Source organism: Notechis scutatus, chromosome 7, assembly GCF_049901735.1.
Source record: "Notechis scutatus isolate UNSWTSFEM ecotype Mainland chromosome 7, rNotScu1.2, whole genome shotgun sequence".
Lineage (NCBI taxonomy): Eukaryota > Metazoa > Chordata > Lepidosauria > Squamata > Elapidae > Notechis > Notechis scutatus.
The window spans coordinates 17003145-17021232 of record NC_142015.1 but is presented as its reverse complement, the minus strand read 5'-3'; the positions used below and the strand labels follow the sequence as shown (position 1 = coordinate 17021232).

Genomic DNA, 18088 nt, shown 5'->3' with positions numbered 1-18088 from the left:
CCATTTGGCAGCTGTTGCTGTCTTACTAAGAAAGGTTGCATGGTCTCTGAAACACTATAACAACCTGAAACTGTTAAAAAAATACCAAGGGTAACTGAAGCTAGAAAGGGTGTATTTTTACCCAGGGAAACAGTTTGGGTAAGTGAAACTGAAAAGGCCACCTTTGTCTTCAGCAACAAACCATAAAGTAGAGGAAGGGGTATGGTGGGGGAGATGAAACAAAGTTCCACAACTATTGTAATTTGTAATTTGTCACCAATGAAGCCATGCATTGGATATCCCGTAGAGCTGGAGAATGGCCAATAGCACAAATGGATAGCAACTACTGTATGTTATGGATCACCTTGTCAAAAAGGTCTGTTACCCCAACCTCTTGTATTGTGATCTGATGGCCAAAGCATTTTTATATCTGAAAACTTTTTTAATTGCATCACTGAATTAATCCTATTGCAATATTTTTGCAATATAAGTTTTGGTTGCTAAAATTACTAACACAGCTTTTATTTCAACTGTTGCAGTCTACTTAATTGGCATGGAAGTCTCTACAATTACAAACAGCAGGTGAACGACCAGCAACACATCAAGCTTGTAAATATCATCAATAAATGCTAGATCGCATTCAGCAAAAGGAAGTGTCATTTTGGACCCTGGACCATTTCCCAATCAGAAATTGTACATTAACAAAGCATTATACATGCCTTGATATCCCGGGATTTGATTTTTATGGCTACTGAAGCAATAAGCAGAGGACTTTCTTCTGAACCCAATTTTTTGTTGGGTTCTTAAAAGAACTTTAAGGTCTAAGCAGTTTAAATTCTAAACTAAATAAAGATTTTATGTATGAGTGACCAGCTTTAGGAAAACGTATCAGCAAAACAGTCTTAAGACTAAGGAGGGAGCTGTGCCTTTAATAAGAACCTACTTTCCATCAAAACAATGGATGGAAATTAATCAGGAGAGAAGCCACCTAGAACTAAAGAGAAATTCCCTAACAGTGGGAACAATTAACCAATGGAACAGCTTGCCTTCAGAAGTTGTGGATGCCCCATTGCTGGAGGCTTTTAAGAATAGACTGAACAGCCAGTTGTCTGAAATGGGATAGGGTCTCCTGCTCAAGCAGAAGGGTGGACTAGAAGACCACCAAGGTCCCTTCCAACGATGTTATTCTATGTTCTTTGAATGAAGCAACACAAAGCAGTCAGAATAATTTACACAAAGGGGATCCAAATTCAGTCCAAGGTGAATTGCTTCTGCCAAGCCACTTTCTATATTCCAGAAATTAAATTGGCTTACATCTCTCCTCTACAGAATGGGTTCCCTGCCAGAAAAACCTTCATTGATTTACTATTCGACTGCCTATTTAAAAAGAAAAACATCGGAGTAGTTGTTAACCTAACTTTTCTGGGACTCAAATCCCACCCCATTTTGACAAGTTGGTTTCTCCTCAGCTAATTTTCTTTCAAACTTTTACCATTCGCGAGTGCTTTGTTGTACCTGCTGTCCCGCTCTGGTTGCCACCAAGTCTTTTAGTCCTGCTACAGCTTTTTTAAGCTTCCTAAAAATGTAGGTGGCATGAACATGAAAATAAAAAGCTTTGGTGCTTTTGTGAAATTAGAGGCAGAAAAGGTTTCAAATTATATTTCCAATCTGTGGGTTTATTTATTTTATTTCATTTATTTATTAGGTTTGTATTGCCGCCTATTCACCATGGCTCCTTGGTGTTCTCTGGGCTTGTGGCTTTCTTACAGACATTTCATTACCACACTAGGCAACATCATCAGTGGTCTACCAAGCCACCAAGCCCCAAAAAAAACCAAGCTCAGAGAGCATCACAGTTCAACCTTGAGCTACAAATATTCTTTTCTCTCAGTACATTTCCAGTCATTGCATTGACATTGCCTGAGTTCAAGATTTTACACTTTTTTTGCCTGCTTGGAAGCCAACAGAAGTAATTTTGATTGTAATCCAGAACCGTCTGATGTGGAATGAAGCCTCATTGAATTCCGCAAAACTACTTCTGATTATAAACATCCGTGTCTCAAATCATATACAGGTAGTCCTCAACTTCCAACAATTCATTTAATGACCACTGAAAGTTAAATGAGAAAGTGGCTTATGATCATTTTTCACACTTTATGACTGTTGCAGCATTCCCATGGCCTTGTGATCAAAATTGAGACACTTGGCAACTAATTCGTATTTATGACGGTTGATCCCTTTTGCAACCTTCTGACAAGCGAAGTCAATAGGGAAATTAGTACCACCATGGTACTAATTTAACAAGGCCAATGTTAACAACTATGGCAAGAAAGTTCGTAAATTGGCAAATGTCTCACTTAGCAATAGAAATTTTGGGCTCAATTTTGTCATTAAGTCGAGTTCTACCTGTATGTGTTTTATTTGCATAATGTATCTTAACCCACAAACTCATTTTTTTTCATGAAGAAAAAAGGTTTCCTTTAATGTGCAATTTGACTTTTAAAAAAATTAATGTAATTTTATTTATTTGGATTTGAACTGGGAGCCAACAATTCAACTTGGTTCTTCTGCTCAATTCTGTAAAAATTACATCCGAAGATGTTGCTCAGTTGTTTGCAACCTCTTGCACAATCGAAAGTGGGAGGAGACCTACAGAAACCAACTAATTACAAGGCTATGTGACCTTTCCATCAATGGCAGATTATTTTGCTGGTCCTTTGCCTTCTGCTCATAATGTCACTATGTCCGGATGATTTATAAACCCAAAATATTGTGCAACCTTAAAGAAGAATCTTCCCCTGGCCCACCCAATGGCAGAAAAAATGAGAACCAGAATTTCTTGCAAGAAATGCCATAGCTTCAACCAGTCTGGTAAGTTGCCCAACCTCCAAACACAACTTATTTCATAATAAAAGGGGTCCTTTTTTAATGTGCCTTCAATTGTCTTCCTTGTAACTGCCTCCAGAGACTGACCACTTCCAAAACCAATACTGGCTCAGGAATTCTTGTTGTTGAAGTCCACAAGTTGTAAAGTTACCATAGTTGCCTGGCTTGATTAAGCCCGTATTCAGAAATACAGAACACCCCAAAAGCCATGATTAAGAGCAAACCTCTCAAATAGTGGGGGAAAAAAAAGCCTCTGCAAATATCTGATGATAAACCTGTTGGTAACAAGCTGCCCATTTTGCAAAGCCGTAATAAGCAATAAATCCTGTCTTTATCACCAACGAAACTATGCATGAAAGAAACCAGTTTGCACTGTTTCTACCTTCTGCATTTCATTATGTTTGATTAATGTAAAACTCTCAAAGGCATAGAATCAGTCACCCCATAATTTCCCTGCTTTGCTTTTTCTCTTTCTAACCACTTCCTGTTTATAGCTGGCTTCATCTGCCCACCAACCAAAAGACAAACCATGTTTTCATGGGTTAAGGATGAGTGCTTGTTTTCCACACCGAGTCTCGGCGCCTTCAAATAAACTTAGCAATCTCCTGCCTCAACCCTTGAAGACTTGCTGTCAATCTTCCCTGCGTCCCCATCTTTGATGGGCAAAAGGATTGAATTGACATGATGTTAGATTCATGCAGGCAACTAAAACATATTTTGGGGTCCTTGATGCTCTCTGAGCTTGGTAGTTTTCTTGCAGATGTTTCATTACCAAACTAAGCAATATCACCAGTGCACTGATCAGGGGCACTCATGATACTATCTAGTTTGCTAATCAAATAGCTGTAAAAAAAACAATGAGAGCACCAAGGACCCCACAGTTCAACAAACAACAAAGTTTGTTGTTTATATGTACACTGAGAGCTTATCAGAGGTGGTATTCAGCCGGTTCTGACCAGTTCTGGAGAACCGGTAGCGGAAATTTTGAGTAGTTCGGCGAACCGGCAAATGCCACCTTTGACTGACTCCGCCAACCCCTTCTATTCTCTGCCTCCCGAGTCCCAGCTGATTGGCTGGGTCTTCTTTTGTTGCCCTACACAGGAGAACGGAGCTGGAAAGCAGGTTAGTGGGTTGGGGAGGGAATTGAGATTTTACAGTATCCTTCCCTGCCACGCCCACCATGCTACACCACGCCCACTAAGCCATGCCCACAGAACCGGTAGTAAAAAAAATTGAATCCCACCACTGGAGCTTGTGCAGTGGAGACAAATTCCTTGTGTGCCCAATCACACTTGGCCAATAAAGAATATTCTATTCTTATTCTCTTTCCTGTCCTGAGCTACAAATATCCTCTTCCATCACTAAACACATTAAGTGCTAAAATCAAAGAAATTACATAAGGACTTAATATATTATGTCAAACCAGCATGGCAGTTTTCAAGATTCCTAATTTATACCATCTGATGAAAATACATCTTTAATGCAAGTAAGACAATGAATATTGGATTGCCTCACTCTGCCATAAGATTAAGTAATGGGAAGAACATGTACTTTTGACAATTCTGCGTCCATTCCAGACCATAGCAGAGTTGGTTGGACAGAGAAGTAAGGAAATCTGCCATTCTGGTTTTGCATAGTGGACAAACTGGCTTGAATTCCATGGATCAGCTTCTGCATCTTGTGTAACATGACAGTACTAGGGAGACTTTGAAAATATATCCAGTGGTGTGGGCCTCCTTTTCCAAAAGAGGTCTATGCAACTGTTGGTGAGGAACCTTAAAATGTCCTTCTTGGGCAGGGACAGGAGTTCCCTATACCATTTTGGAAGATCTCTGTCTTCACTGTGAACTCTTGCATGGACTTTCTCTAAGTCTTTGCAAACACAACTGAAATATAACTGCATCTTCCTGCATCTTCCTGATCCTACTAGCCCACTTTGATCCTCCACCACAGCAGGTATCCCATGGAAGAGGCCGGACAAAAGTACTGGTATTTTAAGATCCAGGGTTGAGAACTTCTGGGAAGTGTTCCAGTTGTTCTTCCACCACAATTCCCAGCAGTCCCACCCAAAATGACTATCAGGAATGTAGCCAACTGCTGTCTATCAACATCTGGACATACTTCCCTAACCCTACTCTACTCCTTCTAGCCCCCCAGTGCAGAATAATCTTAAAGGAAGGATCTAAGGACTCTAAGCTTCTGTCTTTGTGGCCCCAAAGCCTCCTCAGATCCAAAATGTTGAAAATTCAGGGTACAATGTCTCACCCTTTTGAAGCAGAAAGCACAATACCATAAGCTTGGCAGAGTGAGGTACAAGGCGCATCCAAAATTAAACCTATTTTTTTACATATCCTATGTTAAAGATTTCATAACCAGATGTTTTTAAGTGTTTTCATCTTCCTCCTTCTGCTCAGCACTTTCCTTTTCTTGGGAAGAAAGATGACACAGCCTGTTTATAAAACTGCTCACTTTTCAAGAAAGAGCTACACCCTTTGAGTCTCTATTTCAGCCAGGCCTCTTGGAGTGTGCCAAGCAGAACATATAACATGACTTTTTATCACTGCTCCATTTTTCTAGCTTTTTAGCTAATTCTGATTTTTATACTGGCTGCGTTGCTCTAACAGTAAGACTGTCGCACAGTGGTGGGATTCAACATTTTTTACTATTGGTTCTGTGGGTGTGGTGTGGCTTGGTGGGCGTGACAGAGGAAAGATACTGCAAAATCTCCATTCCCTCCCCACCCCACTAACCTGCTTTCCAGCTCCGTTCTCCTGTGCAGGGCAACCAAAGAAGACCCAGCTGATCAGCTGGGACTCCGGAGGCAGAGAATAGATGGGGGTGGGGCCAGTCAGAGGTGGTATTTGCTGGTTCTCCGGATTACTCAAAATTTCCGCTACCAGTTCTCCAGAACCTGTTATAACCTGCTGAATACCACCTCTGCTGTCCCATGATGAGAAATTAGTTCATAAATGCATTTTATTATAAATGTTTCTTGGCTCACAGGTAGCTTTGAAAAGTTAACATTTATCTGTTGCAACTAGGTTGGAATACAGTTTACTGCAAGAAGCAGATAATGAAATACATTGAAAAAACATTTCATTTGAGCTCCCTTTCCTTCAATGCAATGAAAGGCTGGCTTTGTTTGCTCTACATAAATGAATTTGTTTAAATTATGTGTACTTTGTCTTCCACATAAAGATCCATTGACCGAGCCAATTGCTAGCTATAATCATCCCTTTATGAATGGCTAGAGTTGTGTTGATTATTTCAGATCAAAATCCCTTGGAATATTTCATCCATGTAGAGAGGCATTGCCTAGATAATTATATGTACTCAAAAGCACGGCGTTTTAGTCATAATGCCTTGCTGAAACTTCTTGGAATATGCAGATCTCATTCACATAAACGTCTTGTCACCCATATTGTCTATTTTTGAGTGGTAGCTACGTTTGTATACCAATTTATTAGAAAACACTATGCTTGGGATGTGAAATGAAGCCAAATAGACCCCATTAGAGCCACTTACTCAGGGATGTCTACTTATATTTTTGTCACTGAGCAAGTATAGACATCTCCAAAGAGCTATTTGATTCAAGCTTTCCTCTAAATGTATCATGAGATTCCTTGAATTAAGTCACTTTTTTTCTTTTTACATCTTCTTTTAAACATTAGTTCACTGGTACTTTATGGGTTTCCACCCGAGAGATGCGAGTATAATGATTTCTATGTCTAGTTCTTCAACATTAACCAACTGTGACTAAACACAAACCATTCTCCTTATTGTTTCCTTAACCATGGTTTGAAAAAAAAAACCACAATTCACACAACAAAGAGAACCAAAACTTAACCAAGTTTTGTATAGCTTAGTCCAAGAATAGCCTGAGATTATTCCTCCTCTCTATCTTGCATCTACATCTCTTGTTGCAAGTCCATGGAAGCAGTTTTCTTCAACTTTCAACAAACATCCCATGTACATGAAAACACAGAAGACAGAGCTCCACCATTAGGACTTCCAGTATACCTGGTCCTGGGGATGCCAAGGATAGCCTTGGCATAGATGTAATCTCCTTGATGTAAATGCTTTCTGCAGAGGAGGTCCACAAGCTAATCTATGGTTTCCTTAAGTACAGGTAGTCCTCGACTTATAATAGTTCATTTAGTGACCACTCAAAGTTACAATGGCACTGAAAAAAGTGATTTACGGCTGTTTTTCACACTTATGACCGTTGCAGCATCCCTGTGGTCATGTGATTACATTCAGATGCTTGGCAACTGGTTCATATTTATGACGGTTGCAATGTCCTGGGGTCATGTGATCTCCTTTTGCGACTTTCTGACAAGCAAAGGCAATGGGGAAGCCAGATTCCCTTAACAACCGGATTACTAAGTATAACTGCAATGACTCACTTAACAGTGGCAAGAAAGGTCGTAAAATGGGGCAAAACTCACTTAACAAATGTCTCACTTAGCAACAGAAATGTTGGCCTCAATTGTGGTCGTAAGTTGAGGACTACCTGTAGAGTACACTGAATTAACTGATCTGGCTAAGCACCCACTGGAAGGATTACCTCAAACTGAGTCAAAAGCCAAGTCTAGAGTGTTCTCTGAATCCAGCCAATAAGGAAATTTTTTACTTATCTCCACCAAAATTCTGCGGCTGTTAAACCCATCGGAGGGGTTCAAATGACTAATCTACATCTATAGCTGAACTTTCTGTGGATAACGGCTAAGCTTAGCTAAACTAAGACGATAGAAAATAAATAATGTGTTCCTTCTTTCTTAGTTGTTCTCTTTTGGTACAACACAAGCAGAGAAGCAAAATGGATAATGCTGTTGTGGTATGGTGGTTAGAATTTGGGCCAAAGTTATTCATCGTTATCCCTGCAAAGAAAAAGTGAAGAACTATCAGCATCATCTCTACCTCTTAGGTAAAATGTAAGCTATAAAAGCAATAAATACATAAATAAGACAATTTTGTTCGGGCAAGAGCTAAAATATTTTAGATTTCATTCATGAGCAGAAATTGTCAAGCTGAAATGGTTCCGTTCTGCATAAAAGACAAATGACCCAGTTTTTAATTGTCTAGGTTTATTTAGCTCATTAAACAATCAAAATAAAATAAATAAAACAAACAAAATATCTTTCTGGTTTATTAGGCAGTGAAGATGGGATTATAATACTTCAAGAAAAGCCAGTATCCTTAACAGGAAATTAAAATTTGAATTTATCTGTGACCTCTTTCTAACATTCTTATACAAGAAAAGCAGTACTGTATGTGTATTTATGTGTGCATGTGTATATACTGTATGTTTCCCATTCATTTATAAACTTATGTTCTCAATTAACAGGCCAGCTCCCAGGGGTTAACAACAGGATAATAAACATCAAAGCTAAATAAAACCCATCCAGACTAAACTAAATCAATCATAAAGCTATCAAAACCATAAACAAATAAAACATTACAGCAAAAAAGCAACAGAAAAGCAACAAAGACGTACAACCAGAAATGCAATTTAAAAAGCCATCAAAAATAGACATGCAAATAGGCATGTCTATTATGATGGGAAAGCAAATGAATAAAAATATGTTTTGAGAATTTCCTTAAAGCTTGACAAAGAAACCACCGAAGAAATGGAATCTCAAAGTATTGGTGCTGTCACTGAAAAGGCCTTGTCCTAAGAAATTGCCCACGATCTTCTTTCCAGGGATGTCCTCAAAGAAAGTTTTCTGCAAATGATAGCAATAGCAATAGCACTTAGACTCATATACCACTTTACAACCCTCTCTAAGCAGTTTACAGATTCAGCCTCTTGCCCCCAACAATCTGGGTCCTCATTTTACCGACCTCAGAAGGATGGAAGGCTGAGTCAACCTTGAGCCTGGTGAGAATCGAACTGCTGATAGTAGGCAGTGTCATCCTGTTGCATTCTAACCACTGCACCACCACTGCTCTTAATGATGATGCAGTGGTTAGATGATGGTTAGATGACCAGCCATGATGGTGGTTGCAAAGTGATCATATATGGAGATAGCCTTTCCTTTGAGTTAGGAGGTACATGAGCCACAGAGAAAATTATATGCGCATTTTCAGCTTGCCAAAGGAGGCCACTGAAATCTCAAACAGGAATTATATATGCCTATAACTCCAACTCAATACCTTCAACACAAGCCTAGTTGCCACATTCTGAACCAGTTTCCATGTCCATCAAGAATAGCTCTATGCAATATTTTAGGCCAGAGTTAAGTAATTGGCAGGTACCAGCAGCCACTTCAGTTCTCATCCAGAAGGGGTACAGATGTTAACCTCTGGAAATGTTAGTTACACAAGCAGCACACTGTTTAATCTTGAATCCATTGTTCTCAGGAAAAGGAGGCTTCTTAAAACAGCCAAAAACTGAAGTTTCACAAATTATTCCAAAGACTCAGGAAAGTGAGTCTATTGTTCCTTCCTCGGACTCCTACGTACACCCATGTTTTTTAAAATAATTAAGCCTTAGTCCTGAATTAAAATACAACACAACCAACTGTAGAGATTCATAAAAAAAATCAACCTGAACTACTGAATCACTTCCCAACATCATAAAACCTGCTCTAATGTGGTGTTAACTCCAGACTTTCACAGACCATAGCATTTTTTTTAAAAAAAAACCAAAAACTATGCAGTTTACCCAGTCTCCATCAGAATATCAAACTTGATCTGATTCGTTTAAATTACCCAACACAAGAGTACTTTTAAAACTTTGTGGGATGCATTCTAAGACTCAAGCATCATCAGCAAGAAGCCATTGGATAAAAATGAAGGAGGCCATCAATGTCCCAGATATTCCTGAATTACAACTCCTCTCCCAGTAGCCAGGCTGATAGGCTTGGTAGTGTAACAGTATCCAAGGCTCATATAATGTCCATCCAAACATGTTTTGCACAGACCAAGAGAAACAGCCTTCCTTGAATTATGTGCAAAGGCCAAACAGCTTTTAGCAATTTGAACACTGACCTGTTGCTGATGCTGATGCTGTGATAAGGACACAGCCCTTTCTTGTGCCTTCTCCCCAACTTGTCACACTGTGACAAGTCAAACTTCACAACCATCTGGAAAAGCTATTGCTTGAGGCAAGGCACTCAGCAGTCTGGCACGTGCTTCTCATACAGAAGGTCTCTTCTCCAGCATTTGAGGCCATGCCACCTGCATTCAGTAAAGCTCCAGAGACCTGAGCCTCTTCTTGGTGGACTGTTTGAAGGTCTGTCAGGGAAGGAGGGAAGATCGAGGGGAAGGAGGACAAGGTTTGCATCCAGATGCCTCAAGGCCTCCAGGCATAGAAAAAGAGAAGTGGGCTTAACACCAATAAATAACTCATCCTAAAACAGGCTTTGGGAGTTTCCTACTGGAGTCCAACAAGAAGCAAGAGCAGAAGAAAAGTGATGAAGCTCAAGCAACCATCTGTTGGGTCCAAGCAAGGCCAAGACAGCTGTGTTTGGTCTGCCTGCACAGAGAAAGTCCAGCCAAGCCCATGCCCGCAGCCAAACGCAAGCTAGCCATTTGCCCCTCGGGAGGGCATCAAAAGCGCCCGTCCCAGCTCCTCTGCCCACGTCTCCTTCTCCTCTGCCTTCCCAACTGCTACCCAGACACAAAGAAAGGAACAAAAGGGAGGCAGAGCCCAGCTACAAGTTGCAACACATTTGGAGACGCCACAAACTGCCGCCGCCGGGTGCAGCAGATGCGCCCTGGGAAGCCAGGCTGCGGGAGCCCGGCAGGCAAGGAACCCCAGCGCCTTTTGCGCGGGGCTCGGGAGACCCCAAAGCCGGGATGGTTTCCAGCCCGGACGAGCCGGATCATCCGAATCCTCGTCGGCATCAGGCCGAGGACAAGAAACGCAACCCTCCGGCTAAGGAGGCAGGCAGGGCAAGCGCGGGCATCACGCCCCAAACTGGGGGACCCGCTGCGAGCAGCAGAGCCGAAGGGGAGGAGAGAAGGCGCTCCGACCGCCTGAAGGAGGATGGGCAGGGCGGGCAGAGGATGCTCCCACCAGCCTTCCAGCAGGAAGCCGGCCGGGAGCCCCTCGCCCCAATCCCAGAGCTCGTCCCTTGCAGCCCCGGCGCAGCCAACTTACCCTTCGCCACCAGCCATCCTCCGCGGCCGGGTTGCAATCCTAGCGGGGCTGGCGAGGCGAAGGCGGCGGGAGAGCGGAGAGGAGGGTCCTTGTTGCCCTCCGGGGCTGCTCTGCCAAGGAGAAGAGTCCGGCGCCTACAAGCTTGGGCGCCCCCGGCGAGCTTCGGGGCTGCAGCGGCGCCAACTCAGCACAGGAGCCCGGGGAGGAGCGCGGTGCGATGGGCTGCCGCGGCCGCTGCAACTTAGCCCAGGCGACCGCCGGAGGAAAAAGAGCGAGGAGGAGAAAGGCAGAGCGCGGCTGGGGCGTCGGAAACGGTCCGCCCCTACCTTGGCCACGCTTGCGCACAGAGGGAGCAGCCCCCGGCTCGGCTGCGGTGGGCAGGCGAGGGGGGCGGCCGCGCTGGGCTCGCCTCGGTCCGCCGGCCGGGAGTCGCTTCTGGCGGGCGCCCGGGGCGAGGGCCGGGACGGAGGAGGAGGAGGCGAAGTCCTGGAGACTTAGCTCCTTAGCGGTTGTTCTCCGCTGACGGCTCTCAGGAAGAGCGTGGCTGGCCAAGCCGGGCTAACCGAGCCGACCAAAGCCAGGCTCGCTTAGCGAGGAGGCTGCCCCGATGCTCCCCTTCTGGGCTGGGCTGGCCAAACGGCCTCGGGGGTCCAGCGCCAAAATGCGGAGGCCGGAGCTTTTGCATTGCACGCGAAGGTTTCCCTCGCCCGGGAATGGGCTTTGGGGCATGGCGGGCCGTGGGGATGCAACCCCGTTGTAAGCGGGCTCGTCCGAGGGCGGCTGATTCGCGGGAGGGAAAAAAAGCAGGTTGAGGTTTTCCATTTTGCGAAGATGCCTGGAACTTTGCCTTCCTTTGCAAGCGTTGGAACTCGAGGGTAGCACCACGAGGGGGTTAAAAATGGGCACCCATCCCCACCAAATAGAGAAGGCCAAAAAGGCTTACAGGTGTTTCAGCCATGCCTGTAACCGGTCAATTTTGAGAACCGAGAATTAGCAACGAAAGAAAGATTGGGGAGGGAGGGCTTAGAAAGGAGGAAGAGCAGAAGAGATGGAATAGCTGCGGACACCTGTCTCTCCTGGCCTGTCCCACTTGGGCTTTTTAAAACAACTCTCAACCCTTTGAGGTATGCCCGGTTTAGAGGGACCCCGGATTGCAGGAAAGCTGCCTTATTGTAGGTTATAATAATTATCTGGAAAGCCCTTCCCAATTTCTTTGCCCTCCACGAAAGATGAGTTACTCCAAGTTTCCCACACTTGCTTCAACCTCTGGAATAAGTTAGTGCTTCTCCACATCCTTCTTTGACGGTTCATTCATACAGAAGCCATTTAAGTTCCACCACAAACTGACAAACTCAGGTCTGCAGTAAGGCCCTGGTACCGTGATGGCGAACCTGTGGCACACATGCCAGAGGTGGCATGCAGAGCCCTCTCTCTGGGCACACGAGCCGTCGCCCCAGCTCAGCTCTGCCACACATGCATGAGTGCGCTTCCCACCAGCCAGCTGGTCTTCAAGTCTCTGCTGCAGATGCGAAGGGATGGGGCGCACACGCAGGGGTTGCATGTGCATGCATGGCAGCAGGGAGCACTTGCAGGGGGTTGTACATGTATGTGGGGTCACACTTGTGAGGGGTGAGGTGCATGGGCAGGGGCTGTGCTCACATGCGTGGGGGCATGGGAGGTCATGCACATGGGGGGGTGCTGGAGGGGTTGCACATGCATGCGTGGGCAAGCAGGGTGCATGCACAGGGCACGCATGCATTGCATTTTGGAGATGCACATGCACACTTTGGGCACTTGTGCCGAAAAGGCTAGCCATCACTGCCCTAGTATTTCCCTGTTTAATTGCAGGTGGCCCTCATCAAAGACTGTGTGTTACCAACCAGGTTTATAATGATGCTGGGTAGTACTTATGACCAGACGTCATGTCCATCTCAGCGTCCCACAATCAAGTGGTCATCATTTGCAGCCTTTCCACAAGCAAAATCAATGGGGAAACCAGCAAGAAGTCAGACGCTGGAATCATGAGGTCCTCCTTAACTACCTGCACAGTTCTCATGTAACGACAGCAACAGGAACTGTTGTCGCTAAGGGACATTTGTCAGGAGGATATATTTTTTTTTTGGACTTACATGTTGCTTAACAACAGCATTTCCAGTCCCACTTAGTGTCATTAAGCGACATGCAGTGAATCTCCCACCTTTCCTTAAGAGCCCAAGAGAGAAGCCAGAGGATCCATTTCTCCCCATAACAGCAGCTGGTTGAGCTAGGACAAGCCCCAAATCGCCCATCAAGCTTCTGTGGCCAGGGGTGGGTTCGAATCAGGGTTTCCCTGGTGCCACCCACAGCTCTTCACCGTTGCACATCACTGATTATCTTTAGCATAATGGAAGAGAATGGGTTTGGGGCCTTGCATATGAAACATGGGGAGCTACCTTGGCCCCAAAACCAAGCCGGGATCAGCTTCCGTGGGAGAAATTTTGAAGGGAGGGCTAGAGGGGAACAAACTCCCAGCTTTCAGAGAAATGTATCTCGCTCACCTTTGTGACAATCATGACAAGGCAATTCTCCCAAATTCAGGAGGCATTTAGAGATTCCAGCTGTTGCTCAGTGGGATTAATATTGTAAACACTTGCAACATTCAGCTGTCATGTCAGCATATATTGCCAAACATAGAGGGGGAATGCGGTACTCGCTAAATTTGCATCATCTTTAGCCAAAAGATCTAGCTTGCTACGCTGTCTTGAACTCAAGTAAAAAGAAAGTTTTAAACGCTGAAATAAATATACATCAGCATAAACATCAGTGTTGGTAGTATTTTATGGTACAAGCAATGTGGGAACTTCGTAGGGCACAGTTCAAAAATTTGTATGGTACAGTAGGGGAGTTCTTGTATATGTGGTACAAGAACTTTGGGGGAGAGTGATCATTTCTTATTGGATAATGCAGCCACAAGCAAAAAAAAACAAAGTCAACCTAGTGTCGTGGACTTTAAGACAGCTGATTTCAACAAACTTAGACCTTGGGAAGGATTGCATGGATGGAAATTTTAAGGCAAAAACAACTCCAGAAGCTTGGGAAACTCTGAAAAATGAGATTATAAAAGCCCAGTCTGGCACAATACCACTGAAAAAGAAAAAGAGACCCCAGATGAAAGAAACACAGTTGCATAAAGAATTCCCTGATAAATTGAAAGACAGAAAAGCTAAGTATTAAAAAGTGAAAAGGCTGGCTTCCAACAATGAATGAGGAAAACAATTCAGTTAATGACCACACGATTTAGTTAACTGCAGTGATTTGTTTAACAACAGTAGCAAAAGAAGTCATAAAATTGGGTTCAACTTATTTACTAAGCAACCTTGCTTAGAAATGGATCCCAATTTTGGTCATAAGTCAAGGGTTACCTGTATTTTATTTTACTGAGGCTACTTCAGCCAATGGCATATAAACAGCTCTATCCCCAATTTTATCAAAAAGAACCCAGTCAGTTTCTCATAAAAGCAAATCCAGTCTATTCTTGCCTGAACCTAAATCTTCCTGAAATAAGTAGGACAATTGTAAGCAACCATGGCTACATCTCAGCTGCACACTTTTCTTTGATTGAGTTCATGGATATGCTAAGTCACAGTGTAATTTGATTGCGATTAGAGTTATTGGAGTTAAATTTTATCCAAAGTTATTGCAAGACTTCTCCAAATTTGCAGGTTGCTGCACGGAGCAACCCTAGAGCAAGTTTTGCCAATAGTCATGCTTTACTTGTCCAAGCTGATCAAGTCTGTAAAATGTTGGCAATCCCTACCACCAGTTAGTCGCTCACAACCATTCTGGGGCTCATAGCCCACAATTTAAGACCGTGGCTATAAATCACGGTTAAAACAAACCATTGCTTTTGTGTGAAACTCCCCTGCCTGCCTGCTTAATTCTCCCCCTGTCTATGACCAGCTCTGTCTGCTCCAACTTCAGCTGTGTAAGAAAAAGGGATTTACGCTTGCCAGCTGCACAGCCAAGTGGTTTTCTGCATGACTGCCAAGTCTAGGCACACTCTGGGAATTCCAAGGAAAAGTCAGACGGTTGTTTTATCTCCCATTCCACTGAAACACAGAGTAGCTTTGATTATTTCAAGCCCCAAACCTTTGTTTCAAAAACCCATCTTGCATTTTTTTTAAGCACCTGGACATCCCGAGTTGTACACATCGGTTCAAAGGATTATTTGCTTTGCACCACAGGATACTCTGTTATTTTTCTTTCTGAGATCACCCCTGAAAAGTCCCATGTTGCACAGAGTACATATCACAGAGGCCTTTTCAAAGTATACTGTCTGTATGAACAACCCGTGTTTTTATCATTGCGTACAGCTGAATGAAAAACCTTTTGCAGAAACGGTTCTATCAGACCTTGTTCACAGAACATGTAAAGTAGAAGATCTCTTGCCCTCAACACACAATCCTTTTACTTGCGGAGCTTTGGCTTAATACTGGGGGAAACAATGCACAACACCTGGGCCATTGCACATCTCCTGGGCCTTTTGTTCTGAGGCTCCAGAGGACTGCAAAAAGGTGCTTGGAAGCTTCTAGATCAGGGGTCTAGGTGCTTCCATGCTGGCTCAGGAATTCTGGGAGTTGAAATCCACAGGACGTAAAAGGGCCATAGTTCCCCACCCCTGATCTAGGAGCAAGAGCATCATACCTGTCTGCTACTTCTTAAAACGATGATGACTTTTCTCCCAATTAACCAGGTTCAACCGGTTCAAAGAGTTTGCACAAAGCTGCTATGTCTCAGGCAGCCTCCAAAGCCGCTTTCAGATCCAAAGCCTTGCACAACCCCACTATTTTAAATCCCTCCAACAACGCCCAACCAATTATTTTGGCACCACCCATTCATGTGATATCACCATATCACAAGCCACATAGTACGGGGTGATCCTTGGAAAAGGGTTCTTCCTCCCCTCCCTTTTTAATTGGGGGCTGGGGCTGGGGAGGGAACAGAAGACTTGCCCATTAAAAAGTTACCTATCCCCAGCCTAGCATATTCGTGAAACCAGTCAACTGCAGCATTCAGCCAGGCACAAATATTCCCTGTCTTGACACATGTTTCCTTGCTTCTCTACTTTCACTTGGAAAGCCTATCCTTCCCTTTGGGAGTTCCTCTTAAGGATGAATCACAGGGATGTCACGGCAACTGTCATGGATGACACACTTGGAAGAGGAGCTAGTTTGCTGGGCATCTTTGCAAAACCAACTGTCCTCTGAGAAAAGTAAAACTGCCATCTGTTCCGGAGGAAAGTAATGGCATTATCTAAGCCACACGAGTGCCAAATTCCACTGCAGCTGTTATAAAAGCCACCAACTATTAAGAACTGGCAACGGGGTTTTTTCTCCCCCCTGTCTTTTGTCCTGTGCTGTGTCTTTTTACACCGATGAGCCCAAAGCCTTCTTTTCACTGCTGCAGAAGCCATGATGGCAACGGTTTAGGTGAAAGGGTGGGCTAAGTGAAGCTTTAAAATAAGGATTAAGCATCAAAGTTGGCAGGAATAGCCAACGCTCCAGAAGATAGGCTTAAGATTACAGAAGGATCTTGACAGACTTGAACACTGGGCCCTATCTAACAAAAATGAAATTCAATGGTGGAAAAAAGTAAGGTTCTACATTTATGTAAGAAAAACCAAATGCTCAGGTACAGTATTGGTGGTACTGCCTCAATAATAGTAAGAGAGATCTTGGAGTCCTAGTGGACAATTACTTAAATATGAGCCAGCCATGTGCTGCAGCTACCAAAAAAGCCAATGCAGTCCTAGGCTGCATAAACAGAGGGATAGAATCAAGATCACGTGAAGTGTTAATACCGCTTTATAAAAGGCCACACTTGCAATACTGCATCCAGTTTTGGTCTCCATGATGTAAAAAACATGTTGAGACTCTAGAAAGAGTGCAGAGAGGAGCAACAAAGTTGACTAGGGGACTGGAGGCTAAAACATAAATAACAGTTGCTGGAATTGGGTATGTCTAGTCTAATGAAAAGAAGGACTAGGGTTGACATAATAGCAGTAATTCAATATGTCGGGGGTTGCCACAAAGAAAAGGGAGTCAAACTATTCTCCAAAACACCTGAAGGCAGGACAAGAAGCAAAGGATGGAAAATAATCAAGGAGAGAAGCAATTTCTCAAGGAGAAATTTCCTAAGAGAACAATGAATCAGTGGAATGACTTGCCTCAAAAAGTTGTGAATGCTCCAACACTAGAAGTTTTTAAGAAGAGATTGGACAACCCTTTGTCTGAAATGGTATAGAGCTTCCTGCCTGAGGAGGGGGTTGGACTAGAAGACCTCCAAGGTCCCTTCCAACTAAGTTATTCTGTTAAATAGGGGGAAAAAGCCAATGTGACTATCCCAAATTGGATAGACTTAATTGTGTAAACCCACACAGAGTTAACCTCTGCCAGAATTGTGAGTCATATTGATATACCCTAGGCATCACTTTCCCTGTGCATAGGAACTTTTAATTGTTTAAGTTCTGTCTCAGGGCACTGAATTTGGGAACAACTCTCTTTGACTGACTCAGCAATGTTCTCGCTCACATCCAGATGCCAGATGGTTAATGCTGCTCTTACCATCTTCTTCCCCTATTTTCTCTTTGGCCTGTTATGCCCCAGTTCTTTCTCTGGCAAGTGACAGTAAATCAATATAGAAGACATTGGAAAAAATTAGCAAATGAGTGTTGCAGAATGGCCCAATTCACAATGAAAACCCAATGAAAGCCCGATAAAACTGTTAGTTCTGGGCTATAATTTCATATACTTAAAACACAGCTTAATTTTGCAGGTTTATTTTTTTAAGCCCTTCTCAGCTATAAATGCGGGTAGTCCGTGACTTACCTCCATTTGTTTAGTGGCCGCTGGAAATTGTAACTGTAATGAAAAAAAAACATCCCCCAGGTTAAAAGTTCAAAATTTGGGTGTTTGGCAGCTGGCATATATTTTACGATGGTTGAAACATCCCAGGATGAAGTGATTGCCATCTTCAACCTGCCTAGCCAGCATCTGCCAAGGTGAGTCAACAGGGGCATCTGGATTCAATTAATGAAACCGAATGTTTCATTAAACAACTGCAGTGATAAGCGTAATA

The 18088-nt window shown here is 43.5% G+C and overlaps 1 protein-coding gene across 18 annotated transcripts in view; it reads right to left on the bottom strand.

The window, feature by feature from the left end:
* ST3GAL4 (ST3 beta-galactoside alpha-2,3-sialyltransferase 4) overlaps positions 1-15775 on the bottom strand; it is a 152037-nt gene extending 136262 nt beyond the window's left edge. For 7 of the 18 annotated variants that reach the window (XM_087970059.1, XM_087970062.1, XM_087970041.1 and 4 more), the window contains exon 1: positions 15656-15775. The gene's annotated coding sequence lies outside the window, so the exon portion shown is untranslated. Of the gene's footprint in view, positions 1-10972; positions 11433-15655 lie in introns of those variants that run through there. The other 11 variants (XM_087970040.1, XM_087970032.1, XM_087970063.1 and 8 more) reach the window with 7 other exon arrangements.
* Between the last annotated feature and the right edge of the window lie 2313 nt (positions 15776-18088).